Source organism: Bubalus bubalis, chromosome 20, assembly GCF_019923935.1.
Source record: "Bubalus bubalis isolate 160015118507 breed Murrah chromosome 20, NDDB_SH_1, whole genome shotgun sequence".
Taxonomy (NCBI): Eukaryota; Metazoa; Chordata; class Mammalia; order Artiodactyla; family Bovidae; genus Bubalus; species Bubalus bubalis.
Window position 1 is genome coordinate 20,898,144 of NC_059176.1, and position 21,200 is coordinate 20,919,343.

At 38.6% G+C, this 21,200-nt stretch overlaps 1 long non-coding RNA gene across 1 annotated transcript in view; it reads right to left on the reverse strand.

Moving 5' to 3' along the window:
• Positions 1–16,984, reverse strand: part of LOC123330751 — a 40,780-nt gene extending 23,796 nt beyond the window's left edge. Inside the window, exons 1-2 of the long non-coding RNA XR_006546855.2 lie at positions 16,927–16,984; positions 4,442–4,706 (exon numbers count right to left, since the gene is read on the reverse strand). This is a non-coding gene — a long non-coding RNA (uncharacterized LOC123330751). The remainder of the gene's footprint in view (positions 1–4,441; positions 4,707–16,926) is intronic.
• Positions 16,985–21,200: the final 4,216 nt, after the last annotated feature.

Genomic DNA, 21,200 nt, shown 5'->3' on the forward strand with positions numbered 1-21,200 from the left:
TAAATTTCTTGAGTGGTAAAAGTTAGGGCAAAAATTTCCCCCAAGAAAATATTTACTCTTTATATACATAAGGAAATGTTTCCCTAAAGACTCTTCTCAGAGTGTCTATAAATTTAGGTCAACAATGAGAATATGAACTGACAGCTAAAGAACGCAAAGGTTACTGAGTCAAATTCTTATTCCTTCATATTCATCACATGACAAAAATTTAAAACTTTGTGGTGTTTCTGCCTTTAGAACTCAGTTTTACAATATCTTGAAAAGTTAGTAACTGAGTATTTCTAAAGCTTTTGTCTTAATATTCTAAAGATTAATGATTATTTACATAGACAGCCCTGTAAAACTAAAAATATTCCACTAGATTAACAGCCATTGTGTTAATAGTACCATTGTTGTTTAATATGAAAGGGTAATAAGCTGAAAATTTAGGAATATTATATTGTAGTTGAGAGGGAGGTTAGTAGCTCTATGTTTAAAAAAAAGTAAAGAATTAAATTGCATCTGATAGTAAAACTTCCAACGCTATTGTTTGTAACATATTTCTAGAATAACCTACTGGTGAGTGGCTCAGTGGTCAAGAATTCACCTGCCAAGCAGGAGATGCAAGTTCAATCCCAGGGTTGGGAAGATCCCCTGGAAAAGGAAATGGCAACCTATTCCAGTATTCTTGCCTGGGAAATCCCATGGACAGAGGAGCCTGGCAGGCTACAATCCATGGGGTCACAAAGAGATGGACAGAATTTAGTGACTGAACAACAACAAAATGAGGTATAAGAATTTACAGCATTTTCTCTAAACCCAGGTACATTCTATTTACAATGTTTCAGTAGTCAACCCATTCATTATAGTAAAAAAAAAAGTTATCTTACTTTTCCCTGTTTATTTCCTCATGAACATCACAGACCACGTTAGACGCATCCCTGCCAAAAGAACTCTTTGGCACTTAAGTAGAGAGGATATTTTTTAATTATTAAAGTCAGGACTCACATATAGTATTCTCACTTGGTCCAGCAAACCATTAAATATTCAATATTATGTCCCTGCTCTAATCACTTGTGGTAGTTATCAATAGCACAGTAAGGAGAAGGGTTTTAAGGAAGAATCCAGGCTTAATAGATTAGTACTTGGAACTTAGCAATTTTGTTATCATGGCTGTAAGAGAATCACTAGAGGCAAGCCTGCTACAGATCTAGTACAGAAATCAGGGCCAAAGTATCGGATATATTACCTTGTTTCTAACAGTAAAGAAATGTGAAATACTTGGCTTAATGATAACAGTAATATAAAAATATTTCAAAGGAAGTTAAATTCCATTTCCCCTACCACATAATTGATAAAATAATTAGATATGCACTTGTCTGAACATAAATTTATTTTGTCAAATGTTTGAGTGACAGTTGTAGACAAGGCACTGTCCTGGTACCATAGAGAGTACAGATAGAAAAGAAATTGTGGTCAAGCATAGAAAGTAAACCTGAAGACAATGGCAGACATGTATTATGAGTGTTATGTGCACACATTCAGATTAGACAAATGTGCAACCACATGAGACAGAAACTAATAAATACCAGAGCTGAAAAAAAAATGATTACAGGAGTATGGAGTCACAAATTTTAGAATACTGTTGAATAAAATATTCTGACATAATAGTCAAAATAAATGAATTTACCTACCAGAGGAATGAGAGTTTGAGGGGCTACAAAATGGAAAATTATCTGAAGCCTGAGAAGAGACATGACAATACATCATGAATAGGAACACAGAGAGCCAACCAAGTAGAAGGAAGCATTAAGCGTCTTGTGGGCATGTGGCATGAGAAAGGGGAGCTCAACCAGCCTGATTCTGAGCTGTATCTAGCTATGCACCTTGACAAAGCCTAATGGGGGTTAAAGAGGGGTTTCTGGGAGAGGACAGCAGGAGGCACCGTGGTTTTCACTGCCAGTGAGAGACCTTGAGTAAACAGAGCCAAATGGAGCCAGGTGTCCAGCTTCCAGGAGGTGAATTTCAAACCTCTCAGTTGAATTAAAGGGCAAGCCAAGGGTCCTCAACATACAGAAACGCAATGAGAAAGAGCAAGTGTTCTTGTGACCAGAGGCCTGAAGGCAGCTGGAACCTATAAATGTGCCACCCGCGGAGAAACTGGATCCATCCAATATGCAAGTAGGCAAATGATGAATATGTAAATGGTTATGAATGCGAACAAAATGTTATTGGTTGGAATTTGAAGTCCCAGAAACTGATTCTTCAAAGGTTTCAAGATGATCATAATGCAATCTTGCTTTTAGTTCACATTTCACTGAAGTCTTTATCTGTTGGAAAAAATAACTACCTATATAACAGGGTGAAACCAACTTAAAAAAAACCCGACAAGATTTCACAGAGGAGGCTACTCTCCTATATTCTCCATCCTAATAAACTGCTCTGATGCTTTTCTCATTTTCTGCCCAAATATAAATATCCACTTTCTTCTGAGCTACAGCTCATGTATCTTAAAACCCTCCATCTGTGGGTAGAGATGTGGAAAGATCTATCCAGACTTTCTCCTCCTGCTTCATTCCACATATGAATTAATGGTATCACCACTTCTCTGCTGCCATTTTTAAATCACAAAGCTCTTTCTTGGCTTCTCAAAATCCACTGTCACTGACTGTACCTCCATTTCTTCCCCTAGCAACAAATGCCCTCTCCACTGAACTGCTTCCCCTGTACACCTTACATAAAGCATTCTCTCCAACCTCATATATTTCAGAGTATATGTAAACCTCTTAGTTCATATCCACATCTTCTTCATTCCCCAAAGTCCCTTTCCAACAATTATCACCCCCATTCAAGTGTAAAATTCTCTACCTCTGTGAATCTGGTCCCATTTTTCTGTACATTTTTTAGTCAGCATGTGTGAGTTGTTTATACCACATTTATTCCTCCTGTCACAGTCCTTGCGAATTACAGGCCACTTTTTCAATAGACACCTATGTTTCACTTGTCTTGTGTGTTTTTGAAAAGCTGACATTAGCTCTACCTTCAGAATTAGTGCATGCACTTACTCAGCCACAGTGATTGATTCAGGAATAATCCTATGAGAACTAATCTCAGAACTTCTGTTCAGTGGTTCTGGGAAATAGGTACTTCTCCCACGAGAGACAAACTGGGAAGTAAGAATTCTTCAGTACTGCTGATAGTTACCTTGAAACCATAAGAAAAATCAGCCTAAGGAAATAGTTCACATATAAAAAGATCCAAAGAGATAGGAAAAACAGTGGAAACAGCCCTGATCATATAGTTCAGAGGGAACCCTACTTCTACACTTCTATGTTTATTTTCTAAATCATTCCAGATGGGTTTCCTGTTATGTTCATGGACTTTGTCATTACTAGAGACTGCTGGTTCTCAAATTGCTACTTTAGGAAGCCTATCCTCAGACATTAACCTTCTGCCCTTTCAGTGTGCTCACTTATACTGTAACCTTTACTACATCTCCTCCTTCCTGTCTTCAGATACATATTTTGTTCACTGATAGCCAACCATCATGAGCATTCAATACATTAGTAAGCAACCAATACGTTACGTAGCTTGCTTGGTTGAATAATTGACTTGTCTCTCTACCTTTGATCTCACCCATTCCCAAGTGTGTATCACCTAGTGGTTATTCTTTTTCTTTTTTTCAGAGTTCATAATATAAATGTGTGTTTATCACTGTCCCACTGAAAATCGTCAATTACTCCCATTTCATCCAGGGTTAGACCTTAGATGCAATCCATGTTAAGCCCCTGGTATTATTGCCCACCAAGGATTACCAGCTTTCAATGGAGATTGAGGAGGGCCAGATCCTTCTGAACCAAACCCAATTCTGAGACTTATCTAAAACTGCCAGGCCTACCTAAATCTGATTTAAAGTAATGTACCTACAGTAAATAACCATATTCACCATCATCAAAAATCTCAGAAAAGCCAAGTAACGAGTCCCCCTGCAGTATCTAATTTGCTAAGAATTGTATTCAGTTCTAGACATTAGAATTAAATGGAACATTGGCAAAACAAAAATTATACAGAGAGTAACCAGAATGGCAAAAAGTCAAGAAACCATGTGTAAAAAGGAAAATAGAGTTTTGTTGCAGGGAGAAGACTTATGGGGAACATAATGTTTGTGTTCTGACATGTGGAAGAACAAAAGGAGCAAATCTCTTCTTCTCTGGAGGGCATTAAAAGGTTAAATATTTACTCTTTTCTCAGTTTCTTATTTTAAACATTTACTCTAATATGGAGTCACATCTTAAATTCACATGAGACAGAATAGTAAAATAATGTTTTTATCCAGACATAGAAGGGGCTCATGCAAAAGCACAGTTTTAAAAAATATTGATCAAGTTAGTCCAGTTTCTGCTGCAGCAACAAAGAACCCTAAACCTCAATCACACAAAAGTTTATCTCCTATTTACATTACCTGTCCAACACAGGCCACCAAGGGGTCTGCCCACTATAACACTCCAAGACCCAAGATGGCAGAGGATCCACCATCCTATGACACTGCCATCCAAAGTCTCCAGGGGTCATCTGAGCAAGGAAATAGAGCTTGAGTCACCAGTTGGCTTCTGAATGTTTCTGCCTAGAAGTGATTCACATCATTTCCACTTGAACTTTATTGGCCAAAGCAAGTCTAGAGCCATGTCTAATTTTCAGGAAATGAGGGCATACATTCCTCCATGTGCCTGGAAGGAAAGGAATATCAGAAGTTTTGATAAGCACTTGCAACAGTGACTTCTCCCCTGGAGAAGGAAACGGCACCCCACTCCAGTACTCTTGCCTGGAGAATCCCATGGACGGAGGAGCCTGGTAGGCTACAGTCCACGGGGTCACAAAGGGTCGGACACGACTGAGCAACTTAACTTTCACTTTCACTTTGCAACACTGACCAAAACTCCAAGTAGGACTTAATCAGAGATCAAATCATCTTAAGAATATTGTAGAAAAAATTACATGTCTAAGCTCCTTTAAATTCTAGGTTTCTATATTCCAAATTTGCCAGGAAGCTCCTTTAAGACCAGAGGTCTTATTTCCCAGGGTCAAATAAATAACTTTGGATGCTGAAACTCCTCTTAATTAAGAAAATCACTATGCTCAATATTTGAATATACTGAGCTGAACTTGGACTTGGTTTGGAAGAGCTAAAATATTGATAGGTCAACAGCTCTAAATTTGTTTGATAAGAATGTTATGTTTCTTTCTTTTTTTTTCAAACACTGCTGCAAACATTTACAGTTGACTTCTCCATAAGAGTTGTTGATTTTCAGTAGAGGCTGAAAAGGAATGATAGCTAATAACTGTTCTTCCTGTTCTATAGAATTTATTTTCAAGGTTTTGAGCTATTTTCCATACTTCTCATAAAAGCGTAAGCTTAGCTAAATAGTTTGCATTACATGTTGTCAGCTCTATTCTGGAGGCTTGACTGTGTCTTTGTGTAAGAACCTCTTCTTACAGGTTATGCTATATATTACAATCTTACTCAATTCATTTTCCTGGACATAACTTAAATTGAGAGTAATTACCCAGCTCATTTTTGCTCACTTTAAAGCTGCTATATCCTCAATTTTTCTTTAAATTATAGATCACATAAGGAAAGCTATATATTTTCAGTATCACAAATCTGTAACTCTGAAAGGTGCCTTAGAGATCACCTAGTTAACTCCTTGTTTAACACAAAAATATAATAAATAATGTCTAATATTTATTGAGTGTTTACCATGTTCTGGGCTAATGATTTCATATGTACTTTCTCAATAAATACTCACAATAGCCCAATGAGATGAGCACTGGTATCTCCATTCTACAGATGTGTAAACTAAGGTTAAGTATATAGCCACAGTTAGTAGTTTTTTGTTTTTGTTAAAAATCCTACCTGTCCACCCTCCAGAGACTTTTCATATGGGATAATGTAGTAGGGGACCCACGGGTGCAACTCCAGAAGTCCAGTTACTAGATGGGATTTGCCATCCCTTCAGGAACTGTGTAATTATGCTTATTAAATAGAAACACCCTCCCTGACAATAAGTATACACAATACATCCTCGCTAACGATGCCCATCATGAACTGAGCCCTGTCAGTACTTAGTAAATCTACTGTTACCTGCATATCCTTAGGTTTTAAATATCTACTCTTGTTCATACCTCTCAACCAGACATGTGTCCTGTAAATATGCGACCCCATGGACTGTAGCTCACGAGGCTCCTCTGTCCATGGGATTCTCCAGGCAAGACTACTGGAGTGGGTTGCCATGCCCTTCTCCAAGGGATCTTCCCAACCCAAGGAACAAACACAGATCTCCTGCATTGCAGGAGCCATCTGAGCCACCAGGGAAGCCCACATGAAAAATATTCAACCTTAATTAGAAATTCAATTAGAAATAACAATGAGAAATATTTCCCCTTATCAGATGGACCAGTACAGGAAAAAAAAAGATTATTAAATCCTACTGTTGGCAAGGACATGGATAAATAAGGACACGCTGTCATTCACTGTTCAGTATTTTGTGAATTTAGCTCAGACTTTTGGACATTGAATCTTCCTCCATTGTTCCATAGTATTTACATATCAATTTGAGAAAAGGTGACAACACGATAACAAAATTCAGTAAAGAAACTACATGATCCAATGTTTAGATGACAAATTGAAGGCTGGAGCAATTCTGTAACATCACCTAATCTGAGAAAATAATGGGTGGAATGTTAAAATTATTAATCATCAAGGCTCGAACCTCAGGCTCCCTTATTGAGAAGTTTCTGGAGTAGTTTCTTCTGAAATAGTTTCACCAATTGTGTCAAAACTTTTAAACTAATAATGCTTACTCATTATGAAAGGGATTTGTGTGAGTTTTACATTTCTCTTTGTGCTTTTCAATATTGTTTAATTTTCCATTTCAGTGACAGTACATTTTAAAAAATCAACAAAGAGATTTAAGCACACACAACCAGTTTATTCAATAAGCTGAACTCCACACAGAAAGAACAAAAGGGACTTTGTTCTTTCTCACCACTGTAGCTGCAAATCTGTTCTGTTTGATCTCATTTAAGGAGCTGACACTCACCTTGCACGGTGAGGACTGTCCTCCCATTGCTAGAGGTCTACCACTTTAAGAACTGCCTGCCTTTGTCAACACAGGATTTGATTCAGTCCTGGCATCCCCTCCTCAAACTCACTCCCACAAAGTTCCAGCCTCTGTCCTGCACAGGCATCTGTGTCAGGGCTGTCTCCAGAAATTCCGCATCAAGTGTGCTCAGCTGTCCTCACAATAGCCTCTCTCCACCAACCATTCCAGTGCTACCCTCTGTCATCTAAAGCTGAAAAGTTCTCTACTCTCAGCAGTGGTGCTGAAGTGGAAGGAGGGAAGGCACAGAAAAATATGCTCCCTACATACTTTGGAAGCATGAACCCTGAACGAACCCTGAACGAACTCCAGTAGAAATTAATGGGGAAAGATTCTGTATCACCGAACTATAGACGCATCATAGGTTAAAGGCTTTGGCAGGCTGGGCTGGAGGCATAACCTTTATTCATCACGCTATTTATTACTGTGGGAAAATGTGTGGAGTTCACAACAACTGACCTACAAATGATCCTTTGGAACATAACTCACCTGGAAACTGGGGACAGCTTTTACAACCAGCTCCAGCCTGTCAGGTAGAATAGATTAGAGCCAAGACAGCTGTGCTGATTTACAGTCTCGGCCCTGCTGTTGAACCACTTCCTAATTCGCGTTTTTTTTTAGTCTTAAAATGAAAGGCATAACGTGTCTGTTCCAACTACAAGGTTGTTGAGATAATAATTACACCTATTTCTGAGCAAATGTGTCACAAAATTGATAATACTTGTGTGTTTACCATTATTCCACAGTATACACTATGGAATGCACAATACATGTACCCAGTTACAGAGAAGTAGTTTCTGAGATTATTATAATGGGGTGCCCCCAAAGTGTCATAAACTTCTCTTTTCCTTTTCCTAATTTTTTTCTTAGTGATATCTCTTTATCTCTCTTAAGCTGTAGAATATATTATTTTTTGAATTTTGGCATTACCCAAAGCCTAAGTTTAGGAGCACTAATTGAGTGTGTGATGATGCACAATTCAATTCAGTAGCTCAGTCGTGTCCGACTCTTTGGGACCCCATAGACTGCAACATGCCAGACCTCCCTGTCCATCACCAACTCCCAGAGCTTATTCAAACTCAAGTCCATCATTGGTGATGCCATCCAACCATCTCATCCTCTGTCATTCCCTTCTCCTACCACCTTCAATCTTTTCCAGCATCAGGGTCTTTTCAAATGAGTCAATGTGGACAAAGTATTGGAGTTTCAGCATTGGCATCAATCCTTCCAATGAATATTCAGGACTGATTTCCTTTAGGATGGACTGATTGGATCTCCTTGCAGCCCAAGGGACTCTCAAGAGTCTTCTCCAACACCACAGTTCAAAAGCATCAGTTCTTTGGTACTCAGCTTTCTTTATAGTCCATACATGACTACAGGAAAAACCATAGCCTTGAATAGACAGACCTTGGCAAAGTAATGTCTCTGCTTTTTAATATGCTGTCTAGTCGATCATAGTTTGTTTGTTTTTTTTCCCCAAGGAGCAAGCACCTTTTAATTTCATGGCTGCAGTCACCACCTGCAGTGATTTTGGAGCCCCCCCAAAATAAAGTCTCTCACTATTTCCATTGTTTCCCCATCTATTTGCCATGAAGTGATGAGACCAGATGCCATGATCTTGGTTTTCTGAATGTTAAGTTTTAAGCCAAATTTTTCACTCTCCTCTTTCACTTTCATCAAGAGGCTCTTTAGTTCCTCTTCACTTTCTGCCATAAGTGTTGTGTCATCTACATATCTGAGGTTATTAATATTTTTCCCAGCAATCTTGATTCCAGCTTGTGCTTCATCCAGCCCAGTGTTTCTCATGATGTACTCTGCATATAAGTTAAATAAACATGGTGACAATATACAGCCTTGATGTACTCCTTTTCCTATTTGGAACCAGTATGTTGTTCCACATCCAGTTCTAACTGTTGCTTCTTGACCTGCATACAGATTTCTCAGGAGGCAGGTCAGGTGGTCTGGTATTCCCATCTCTTGAAAAATTTTCCACAGTTTGTTATGATCCACACAGTCAAAGGCTTTGGCATAGTCAATAAAGCAGAAATAGATGTTTTTCTGGAACTCTCTTGCTTTTTCAATGATCCACAGATGTTGGCAATTTGATCTCTGGTTCCTATGCCTTTTCTAAAACCAGCTTGAACATCTGGAAACTATTAAAGCCTGGCTTGGAGAATTCTGAGCATTACTTCACTAGTGTGTGAGATGAGTGCAATTGTGTGATAGATTGAGCATTCTTTGGCATTGCCTTTCTTTGGGATTGGAATGAAAACTGATCGTTTCCAGTCCTGTCACCACTGCTGAGTTTTCCAAATTTGCTGGCATATTGTGTGCAGCACTTTCACAGCATCATCTTTCAGGATTTGAAATAGCTCAACTGGAATTCCATCACCTCCACTAGCTTTGTTCGTACTGATGCTTCCTAAGGCACACTTGACTTCACATTCCAGGATGTCTGGTTCTGGGTGAGTGATCACTATTGTGGTTATCTGGGTCATGAAGACCTTTTTTGTATAGTTCTGTGTATTCTTGCCACCTCTTCTTAATATCTTCTGCTTCTGTTTGGTATCTATATCTATACCACTTCCACCCTTTATGATGTCCTTCTATGATACACATACAGCTACAAATTTTAGAAAGCCTTAGATTTTGTCATTTCTCACAGATCTCACAGTTCTAGAGGCTGGGGAAGTCCAACATCAAAGTGCTAGCAGATTCAACTTCTCATGAGACCACCCCCTGAGCCCCTTGCTGGTTGATAGCTGGCTATCTTCTGACTGTGACCTTCATGGTGGAAGGGCTAGGGAGGTCTCTGAGGTCTCTTTTATAAAACCACCAATTCTGACATACATATACTACTGATACTATATAAAATAGATAACTAATGAGAACCTGTATAGCACAAGGAACTCTACTCAGTGCTCTGTGGTGACCTAATGGAAAAGAAATCCAAAAAAAGGGGGAATAAATGTATACATATAGTTGATTAAATTTGCAGTACAGTAGCAACTAACACAACCTTATAAAGCAAGTATACGCCCATAAAAATAAAATAAATAAATAAATGAAAACACTACTGCCTCCACCCTCATGACCTTAACACCCCCAAAAGGACCCACTTCCTAATGCCATCACATCGAGCATTAGGACTTCAACATACGAATTTGACAAAGAGACACAAATATTCAGCTCACAGCAAAAAAACATAATCCTAAAATTTGCTGTTTGTTGCCTTATGGGCCAGAAACCATTTTATACTTAACCAAGCTATCTTATTCCAACATTCTTTTACTTTGTAGTATCTTCTTTGATGGACTGTTATTATATGCATTCTTGTTCCACAAGTGGAATCAGTTTTACCCTCATATTTGTTCTCTCATTAAATAACAAACTGGGTAAAAACGTTGACAAATATTCTCTCATATGTGCATGAAAGCCAGGTCTTTAATTCACTGAAAATTACATTTTGTAAAGGTGAGAGAGGAAAAATTAAGCTTAGTTGTGAACACCCTAGAAGCTTCGGGAAAAAACAGAGGCTGGACATTTGCAATTGTCCTTCACTTTTGACCCTACGATTACTGCCTTGTCTCACAGAAGAATGGGGCTTCCCAGGTGGTGCAGTGATAAAGAATCTGCCCACCAATGCAGAAGACACAAGAGATGCAGGTTTGATCCCTGGGTCGAGAAGATCCCCTGGAGAAGGAAATGGCAACCCACTCCAGGTATTCTTGCCTGGAAAATTCTGTGGACAGAGGAGCCTGGAAGGCTATAGCCCATGGGGTCAGACGTGACTGAGCATACACAGAGACACACACACACACACACACACATCACAGAAGAATAGAACAGGCTTCCTACCTTCAAGCACATCCCCTTTAGTTGCCACTGTTTGGTTTATTGAGGTATTTTGGACTTAATATCTCTTTGATCAGTGCTTGGCACATGGTAGGCAAATAAAATTTGTTGAATAAAAGAACCAGTTATCTGTAGTGCTTTATAACAGTCAGCAAGGTAGAGTCTGTCATTCTGATTTTACGAATGAGAAATCTGATCACAGAAAGGATACTGGCTTGCCTGTAGCCACAGTGAGTAAATGGTAGAGCAAGGAATCGAATCCAGGTGTGCTGGGCTCCAAAACCCACTCTCTTTACACTGTACCAGAGGGAGACACAAGCCCCAAATGTGCCATAACTTTTCTATTTTCAATAAAAACCAGCCCAGAGTCTCTGAATGTCAAACAAACAAAACATACTAAACCTAAGCCATTAAAATTACAGGTTTTGAAAGTAGACCTCAAGCTCCTTGGACATTGTGCTTTCTCACATCCTCCCACGTTCATTCTTCCTCTTGACCTAGCTTTAACACCGGAGAAGGCAATGGCAACCCACTCCAGTACTCTTGCCTGGAAAATCCCATGGATGGAGGAGCCTGATATGCTGCAGTCCATGGGGTCGTGAAGAGTTGGACATGACTGAGCAACACCACTTTCACTTTTCACTTTCATGCATTGGAGAAGGAAATGGCAACCCACTCCAGTGTTCTTGCCTGGAGAATCCCTTGGACGGAGGAGCCTGGTGGGCTGCCGTCCATGGGGTCGCACAGAGTCAGACATGACTGAAGCAACTTAGCAGCAGCAGCAGCAGCAGCTTTAACACAATAGTCCAGCAGTCTTCAAACTGAAGTATGAACAAAAAGACTTTCTAGAATATAAATAGTCTTAGATAGCAATAGGGTGAAAATGTCCAAACCTAAACTTCCAAATACTCATTCTTAAAGCTGAGCCACCTGCCTGTCAGCACTAATGTCTGACAATTATTTCTCCTTTTCTCACCTCACCCACTGTCCTCTCCACTTTGAGAAAGTCATACTACCCCTTACCCTAAATCATATTTTGGTGCATTGTTCCAGGGTGCAAAAATCTTCAAATTATTAAAAAATAGGAATCAATCTAGAATACCACTTTCCTAAGGGAAAGGCTACTGTCAGAAAAGCCAAAAAAGATTCAGAAAGAAACATTCAGGTGGACCTAATTTCATCCAGGAGATGTACTCAAGAGAAGTATCTATCTATTCATTCAAGTCTTACTTTATCCATCTAGCCACCCACCTACCTACCTAGCAATCAATCATTCATCTATCAATCAATTAACCTATCTCAGAATACAATCAATTAACCTTCTCTCAGAGGTGAGATGAGTGTTAGACTCATGACTGTAATGAATTTTAAAATAAAATCATACCTTTTCTAATGAAAAGTAACTCTGATGTGACTGATTAGTTTAACAATGATGTCTGATTATGTGAAGGACATGCTCTATAAGTTGAATGAGCTAAATCTACAGCTCTAAGATTTGGATAAAAATACAGTTAAGGTATGTACACTATGGGATTCTCTGGTGGCTGTGATGGTAAAGAATATGCCTGCAATGCAGGAGACCTGGGTTCAGTCCCTGGGTTGGGATGATCCCCTGGAGAAGAGAATGGTTACCCACCCCAGTATTCTTACTTGGAGAGTTCCATGGACAGAGAAGCCTGGTGGGCAGTCCATGGGGGTCACAAAGTCAGACACAACTGAGCAACTTTCACATGTACATTACATAAAAGAAACCATAAGAAACAATTTTGCAAGTATTTAATTTTATGATATTTAAACTTGTGGTTACATTTTTTTAGATTTCCACTTTAAAAGGTGTTGGAGTAGCCAGTTTTTCCAAAATTCTTTTAGTTTGGAGGCAAGTGTCTGGTATATCACTTCAGGTACTTGCTTATAAACATCTCATTTACCTTGTCCCATTGCATTTCACTCACAACAGCTAGAAAACACCCACAATGTCCTCTATGCCCTTGCCAAAGCTCAGGACTTAGGCACTGCTAGAGGAAAAACAAAATCACATAATCACATTGGTATCATTATAGTTTCATGGCATACAACTTGTACTGGGTCCTGCCTACTGTCTGGCAATGTATCTGTTTGTTTCTGTTTTTCTAGCTTTCTTTCATTTCCCACAGCTTTCATCACCAACATTTTCCAAGCTGCTCAAGCTTCCAGCCCCCATCACCTCCACCATCACTGTCAGCCTGCCAGTGTGCTTTCACTTGCCTAAACCCAGCCCCACTCCCATCCCAGGACAGCCGTTCTTAGGACTCTGCCTTCTTTTGCTCTTCAGGGATCTTTTTTCCTTTCAATTATCTAACCCCAAACTCATTCCTCTTCCTTCATTTTCAAACACTTCTTTTCATCTGCATTCGAACATACTCTGGTCTCACACATTAAAACAAACAAAACAGGAAAATAAAAACATGACCTTTCCCTCGATCCCTTACCCATCAAGTGTTACTATCTTGTTTTACTCTCCTCATATTCAGACTTCCCTAAAGCAGCTTCTACACTCTTGCTCTTTCTCCTCATGCTCACCATCCACATACTTCTCACCTAATAACTGATTTCTGCCCTCACCATGCCAGGGAAGCTGGAAAGATATTGACAACCACCTTATTATTAAGTCTCCTCTTCAATTCACCACAGCATAGCCTCTGCTGAGCATTTCCTTCTCAAAATATTTTCTTTCCTTAGCTTCCTTGACACCACCCTCTCTTGATGTACCTGTTATCTGTTCACTTGGTCTCAGTCTCCTTAGCCCATTCCTCTTCCTCTATCCATTTGTTAAAAACTTACGTCTCAAAAAAAGAAAAAAAAAAAAAAAAAAAACTAATGTCTCTAAGGATCACACTCTAGGACTGCATGTTCATGAGCAGCTGGATCATGGTGAACATGCAGTGTTTCCTTTCTACTCTGAGGCTGATGATCCCCAAATGTGTGTCTTTCATTCATATCTTTTTCTACAGTTTTACTGTAACTATCTTCTATACCTGTACGTAAAACTTAACATGTCTGAAACTGAAGTTATATTTCTGTATCATTGTGAGCCTCCTTCCTCAGTAAATGGTACCATATAGCACAATATGGCTCAAATCTGGGAGTCACCCTGAACCCCTTGGTCTTTCATGTATATCCTGCCCAACTGATCACCTAGATCTGGACATTCTTCCTCATAACAATCTCCTAAATCTGCCCATATCACCCAATTCCAATGGCCACCTCTCTGCTGCAGGTTCTGGTGGCCTCTGACTAGGCTGCTGCAAATCAGCCTTGAGTCCTCTTCATCTGTTTTTTATTCTATAGCCAGTAAAAGTGTTCTAAAACACAAGTCTAATTATGTATTAATAACTCCTTTCCTTAATAGCTTTCAGTGACTTCCCATCATCCTTGTCTATTACTAGTCACTTACTGAACAACTCAAGAATACATCCTGAACTCCTCACAGCTCCAAGGCCCTTCGGAAGTTGGCCTCTGCTCACCATGGTAGCTTCAGTTCTCCACAGTCTTCACTCTAAAGGGTGACTAAAGCATACCCACTCCCTAAATTTCACCAAGCTCTCCTGCTTCAAACACTTTTTCTTCCTCCCTTTGCCAGCAGCCTCCTATTTTAAATTAAGGTTTCAGCTGAGATGTTCCTTCCTCTAGATGTTTCCTAATCCCCTCAAATCTGGATTTGATCCTTATCTTACATGCTTCTGTATGCATTGTTCTTAGTTCATTACAGCATTACTCTATATTGATTTTTTAACTGCTTACATGTCTATTTCCCCAGGATCAGAGACACATAAAGCTAGGTTACTAGCCACTGCCGGGCATATAGTAGGCATTCAACAAGCATTCACTTACTGAGTGAATGTATGAAACTACCAAAGCTTTGCTCCTAAACAAATCACATTACTTTTATGAATGGTTTATAAACCTGCTTAGTAACCAAATGTACAGTTTTCATCAAGCTCCCATGAAATTGTTGACCAGAGAGAACCCACAAGCTTCATGGGGAAAAGTGTCAAGTTGTCCTCATGAAGCTTTGGTCAAGCACTTGCTCCATGAAATTCACTGAATCCTGAACAAAAGCTGAGCCATCTCCATCTTTTCAAATTTTATTTTTTTGCACCATCTAGGAGCAGCTGCTTTTATCCAAGTAGGGGTATTTTTTAAAGAGCATTTTTCTCTTATATGTCAGAAAACCCAAGTTGAAAATAAAATTACATTTCTTAAAACTTCCATGCTCCTGATCTTTTTCTCCTTTTGAGCTGTGCCAGAGGCATGAAGTTTTATACCCCTAGCTCCAGTTAGGAAGATGATTTATTAAAGAGACTTAAATGAAAGATGACTTGGCGTGGATACACTTAGATTCATAGTCCATGCCTTGGGGCAGTTCTAGTATCGACTCTCTAACTAATTCAGAAAGCAAAAAAACTTCTCTCATTATTTCAAGACAAATGCCTAAACCTTCCAATTCTTGTTGGCCTACTACAAATGTGTCGGAAACTAAAACTAGAGATTCTGTAGTTCACGTGTGCCTCTATACCCTACAATGTTTGGCAAATGCATCAGTTACAAATTACCAACTGATGGTATCTTGCAAAGTCTCCACTGTCCATTGTATCAAACTCTTGTGTTCTTTATACTGATCTCTCTACAAAATTATCACTCAGAAGTTATGCTGGAGAAGTTATTTCCAATTTTTTCATTAGGTTCATAAATCAGAACTTGTTCAGAACAAGTTAAAAAGCCATGATAAAGAGACAAATATTTCAACTGATTTATGAAAAGTCCTAAGCTTCTGCTGGTGCACAGAGAACAGAAAAATGACCTAACTAGTTGCCTCAGTTTCGGCTCAGAATGTGCACATATTTACTTCATTTCCTTGATTTGACCCTAATTCAAGAGATCATCCTGAAGAGTCAGCAATGCTAATGAGCTGGGTTTTAAAGGGAACAAATGGATATAATTGAAAGACATACGATGTCATTTTCTCATCACTGTCGTGAATAAAGAAGATATTTCTCAGTGATAGGGATCTTTTATAATGGAAAATAATTTGTACTGAACTCAGAAACCTTAGTGTCTGCTTGCCTTCATTTTATTCAGAACAGGAAGAGTTCAATGAATTGATATAGTCCAGAAACACACGAATGTCTTTCCTGTGATGAAAAGTAAATTTAAATTGTGAGAAAATGACTTCCTTTCTGAGAATTGTCAAGATTCTTGTTCTTGATCATGGTTCAAAGTCTCCCATGTAGGTTTTGTCTTCTCATTTGTTCCAGAGAAATTGTAAATGACACTATTCCTTTTATATTAAGAAAGAACAACATCCAAACTATCAAGATAGGGACATGGTTAGGTCTACATCACTCATCTCTTTGGGTCTAAGAATATCATTATGCATTAAATAGCATATAAGTAATAAGTTTATCACTTATGGCAATGGCTTACCTACTGGAAATTAAAGAGCTTGGTAACTATATAGTCTTAATTACTGAAGATCATCTGTAATTATTCTTTCAAACCAAAAGTTTTTTTTCTCAAATACATGTTGCTAGAATTAAATATTTAGTTTATATATAACAGGAAAAAATAGAATGGACATGCTTTAAAGCACAGAAAGGCTGGCAGAAGTACAATTTATAGGCTCATATCAAAGCTAAAATGAGAAGGGACCAAGTATGAATCATTTGCACAATTCACAGTAAATCATAAAAATGGCAAAAAAAAATGGCAAATAAAAATAAAATGATTAATAAGTCAGATATTTTCTCCAAGTAGTCCTAGTTTTTATATTGCTCTTTTATGTCTTTCTTGCTGTTCAGTCACTAAGTTTTTTCCAACTCTTCACGACCCCATGGACTCCAGCACACCAGGCTTCCCTGTCCTTCACTATCTCCTGGAGTTTTCTCAGACTCACGTCCATTGATCCAGTGATGTCATCCAACCATCTCATCCTCTGATGCTCCCTTCTCTTTCTGCCCTCAGTCTTTCCCAACATCAGGGTCTTTGTGTCTGTAGTGGCATCAAAATAGTTAGATATTTTGAAAAGAAAAAAGGAAGAAAACAGATCCAATACAAACAATTTAAATAAAGAGAAAACAAGGTGGTCAGGACTTTTTACTTATTTTTCCAAAGTTACTTACATAGCAAAGCAATTTGATTGTGGTTTAAATGAGCTTTAAATACAAAAAACCCAATATGCAAATATATTTTACACAGTTATTCAGAGTCAGACACCAGGCAGCTGAGGACAAATGTAAAAACCAGAGGAGCAACGAAGTGGAACAGGAGCGTCTCCTCCTACAGAGTGGAGAGTGGCTTGGTTGTAGGGTTGCAAACAGCAAAAGAAAAAGAGGTAAGTATTCATGGTGGGCATAATAATGACCCCTCAAAGATATTGACAGCCTTATCCTCAGAATCTGTGAACATGCTGCTTGTTAAATGACAAAGGGGAATTAAGATTGCAGAGGAAGGCAGAAGAGGAGTCCATCATATCAAATGACAAAGGCTTGACCACAGTTACTGCCTTTGAAGATGGAAGAAGGGAGCCAGGAGCCAAGGAACACAGATGGCTTCCCGAAGCTAGAAAAAGCAAGAAAATGAATTCTCCCCAAGAACCTCCAGGAAGAAACACAGCTATGCCAACACCTTGATTTTTGCTCACTGAGAATCATTTCAGACTACAGACCTTGAGAACTGCAAGATAAATTCATGTTGCTTTGTGCCACCAAGTGTATGGTAATTTCTTGGGGCAGCAATAGAAAACTAATACAGCACTTTGCAGTAAAAACGATAGTGGAAAGGATTCCCAAGAGGCAAAGAAGAATAAATTTAAAATGCCATAGTAGAATAAAAAAGAAGACAAGGAGTTTATTAAATAGCAGAAAGAGGGCAAAAATGAAAGAATTTATGAATATCAGCAAAACTGACTTCTACCTGCAATAGCCATCATACTACCTGTGACAGTAAACTATAGGACCAAGGTCAAGTGCTTCAGGGTAAAGAAGTAAAGTGGGAGACATTACACAATGTCCTTCACATGGCAAAAGCTTCATTAGATATTTATTAATACACTGCTCTTGAGAAACAAAAAGGGCAAAGAAAAATAAGAAGGGCAACTATCAATAGAAATGGATAACATAAAGAAAATCATAAAGCAAACATGTGTGTGTGTGTGTGTGTGTATATATATATATATATATATATATATATATATATATATAAAGTATGCCTTCACTTAGGGCATTGGGTTTTTGATGTTGTCTACTTGATCAAGTGAAAAATGGCCAGAGTAGCATTAAAAAGTATGGACAAGTCATACCTATAACATCCAAATTAGCATGTAATTCTACATTATTTGAAAGAAGATATGCATATATATACCATACCATCTGAAAATGGCTTCAGTGAAAAACCATACACTGTTCAAATGACAAATGACTAAATATGGGTTTTCTTGAACTTGTCTTTGCAGAGTGACATACAGTCACGTGACACAGTGAAAAATTTTGTGTGATTGTTCATGAGACAACACAAACAACTTTTGGGGATGTGACTTTTCTTCAGTTGAATAAAGACTGATCCTCTCCTAAAGCTATGTTCAATAAGACCAAGCCAAAGATGTTTTATGACTTCCAGGAGTCAGCCAATTAATCCTTAGAGAATGCTAAGCCATTATTTCTCTTTATTTCTCACATCAAACACATTAGCTTATGACTGAAGACAAACAAGAAATTCCATAGGAAATATTAAAGAATATGATGGGAGGTGTATGATGCTATTAAAAAGTAAAGTTCAAAATGTAATATGCAGAGTTGTTTTGGAACTGACCCCCTATCCCAGCTCTAGTCATGGTGGTAACTTTTAAGGATACTGAATAAATGGAAGTGTGTTCCTACTGATTCTGTTTTCCATAAGTTTAGGAAAAGGCTTTGAAAGTAACGTCTAAAGAACACACTGATTTTTTTTAAACATATGCTAAAAGATTAATCCTTTAAGAAGATATTTTCTAATTCTCCTTTTATTACCTAACATTTCTTTCTCAAACAAAACAGAAACAGAAAACAAAAAGAACCTTCTTTAGTTTCTGCATTATTCCTGAGAGAATAGTGAGGTTTTAAGAGGACATCCAAAAAGGTGTGACTTAATAAAGAATAACTCATACAATCACAGATTAACGCAGGAAGATACCTATAAGAACTCCTTCATAATCACAAAATCCAAGCATCTCAGAGAGAAAAGCCCTGTGAAGTCCCTAGAGCAACTTCCAATGTAAAGCAGGATATCCCACCACCCTTGGCCAGACAGGCTGTCATTCAGCTCTCTAGCTGAGTATCTTAAGTGAGATAGAGCTCCCAAACACCCACTATTACACTGTTCGTTCCCAGTTTAACTTCCACCTGTAATCTGTTTTGTTTCCTAGCTGCCAAACCCATGTCTAAGCCTGCTTTCCATATCAGATCTTCAAACACTAGATACCAATACAATAATATCTTTCTATTTAATCATCTCCTTTTAAAACCAAGAAGCATAGGGCAAGCGTATGTATACATGTCTATTATCTTGGACCCTCCTATATAATCTGATGATTACTTAGTACAATAACTTGTTAATGCATTCATCAACTGTGTGCTGACACTCTACCAGTTTCCTGGCAAGGAAGAAAGACCAGATCCCTGTCATCAAGAAGCCTAAATTCTAGTAAGTCAGACAATGAACAAGTGAACAGGTAAGTAAATAAGATTTAAAATAGCAGAAAGTGAGTATGTATTGATTAGGGAGATGATTTTTAAGACAAGAACCAAAGAACAAAAAAGAAAAATCATGCAAAGAGCCAGAGAGGAGAACTTAAGATCCTGAGATTGAAAAAAAAAAAAAAAAAAAAAGAGTTCAGTCTCTTCTAGATGCTCCAGGTGCTTCTAGAACATTAGTAGAAGAGAGAAGCAAGTGACAGAAACCAAAATTGGAGAAGCAGACAGACCCAAACCATAGTATGGAGTTTGTATTTTATTCTATGTGCAATAGGAATCTATGTAAGAATTGTAAGCTGGATACATAATCAATTTGTTATTTAAAATACCATTCTGATGGGCTTATGGAGAATGGATGAGGCAAGGGTGGAAACAGAAAGATGACTTAGGAGGCTCCTGAAATGAGAAATGATGGAGACATAGCTAGACATGGCAGCAGTAGAGAATGAGAGGTGTGGAATGGATTGAAGCATATGAGAAAGTACAGACAGATGTGTCTGATGGTGGACACAGATGGTGAAGGAAGATGGTATAAAAGGTAGTTCCTGGGTTTCTAGTTGGAGTGACTCTGGATGGCAGACGAGAAGATATATCCAGAAGGTTTCAAATAGGCAAGTGGGTGTGTAGATGTGGAGCTCAGAGGAAAGGACTGGCCTGAAGATGCAAAATATGGGAGTTGCCAACATATGGAAGGTATTTAAGATCATTGAAATGAATAAGGAAACCCAGAAAGTTTACAAAGGAGAATAGAGCTCAAAACCTAGTCCTGAAGAAATTCCAACACTTAAGAGTAGAAAAGACTACAAAGAAGCCAAGAAGGAAAAAGGAGAATCAGAAGACTACTTGAAAGAGGAAAAAGGGGTCAACTTCATCAGCGGTTTTTTGAAAACTGGAGCAAAATGAGAGTAAAGTGACCATCAAACATAACACCAGGGAGGTGGCTGGTGATCATGACAAAAGCAGTGTCTGTGGAATAGCAAAGCTAGAAGCAAATGAGTAGTTTTAGGAGTGAAGTAAAGGTGAGAAAGTGTAGAAGTTTTGTTGATGGTTCTTGTTTAGTCGCTAAGTCATGTCTGACTCTGCAACCCCATGGACTGTCGCCTGCCAGGCTCCTCTGTCCATGGGATTTCTCAGGCAAGAATACTGGACCTTCTCCAGGGGCTCTCCTGGCTCAGGGATCGAGCCTGAATCTCCTGCATTGGCAGGCACTGGCAGGCAGATTCTTAACAGTTGAGCCACCAGGGAAGCCCCACAAGTTTTGTTGGGGAAAAGAACAAAAAAGTCGGGGATAGGAGCAAGAGACGATGTGGGATCAAACAAGGATTTTTTCCCTTAAGATAGATATTACATGCCAAAAAAAAATCAAAAAATTCAGATATTAAAGAAAGCTTGACATACCCCTTCTCTAGGCCAGTGATTTTCAAACTGTTTTCAACAAAAG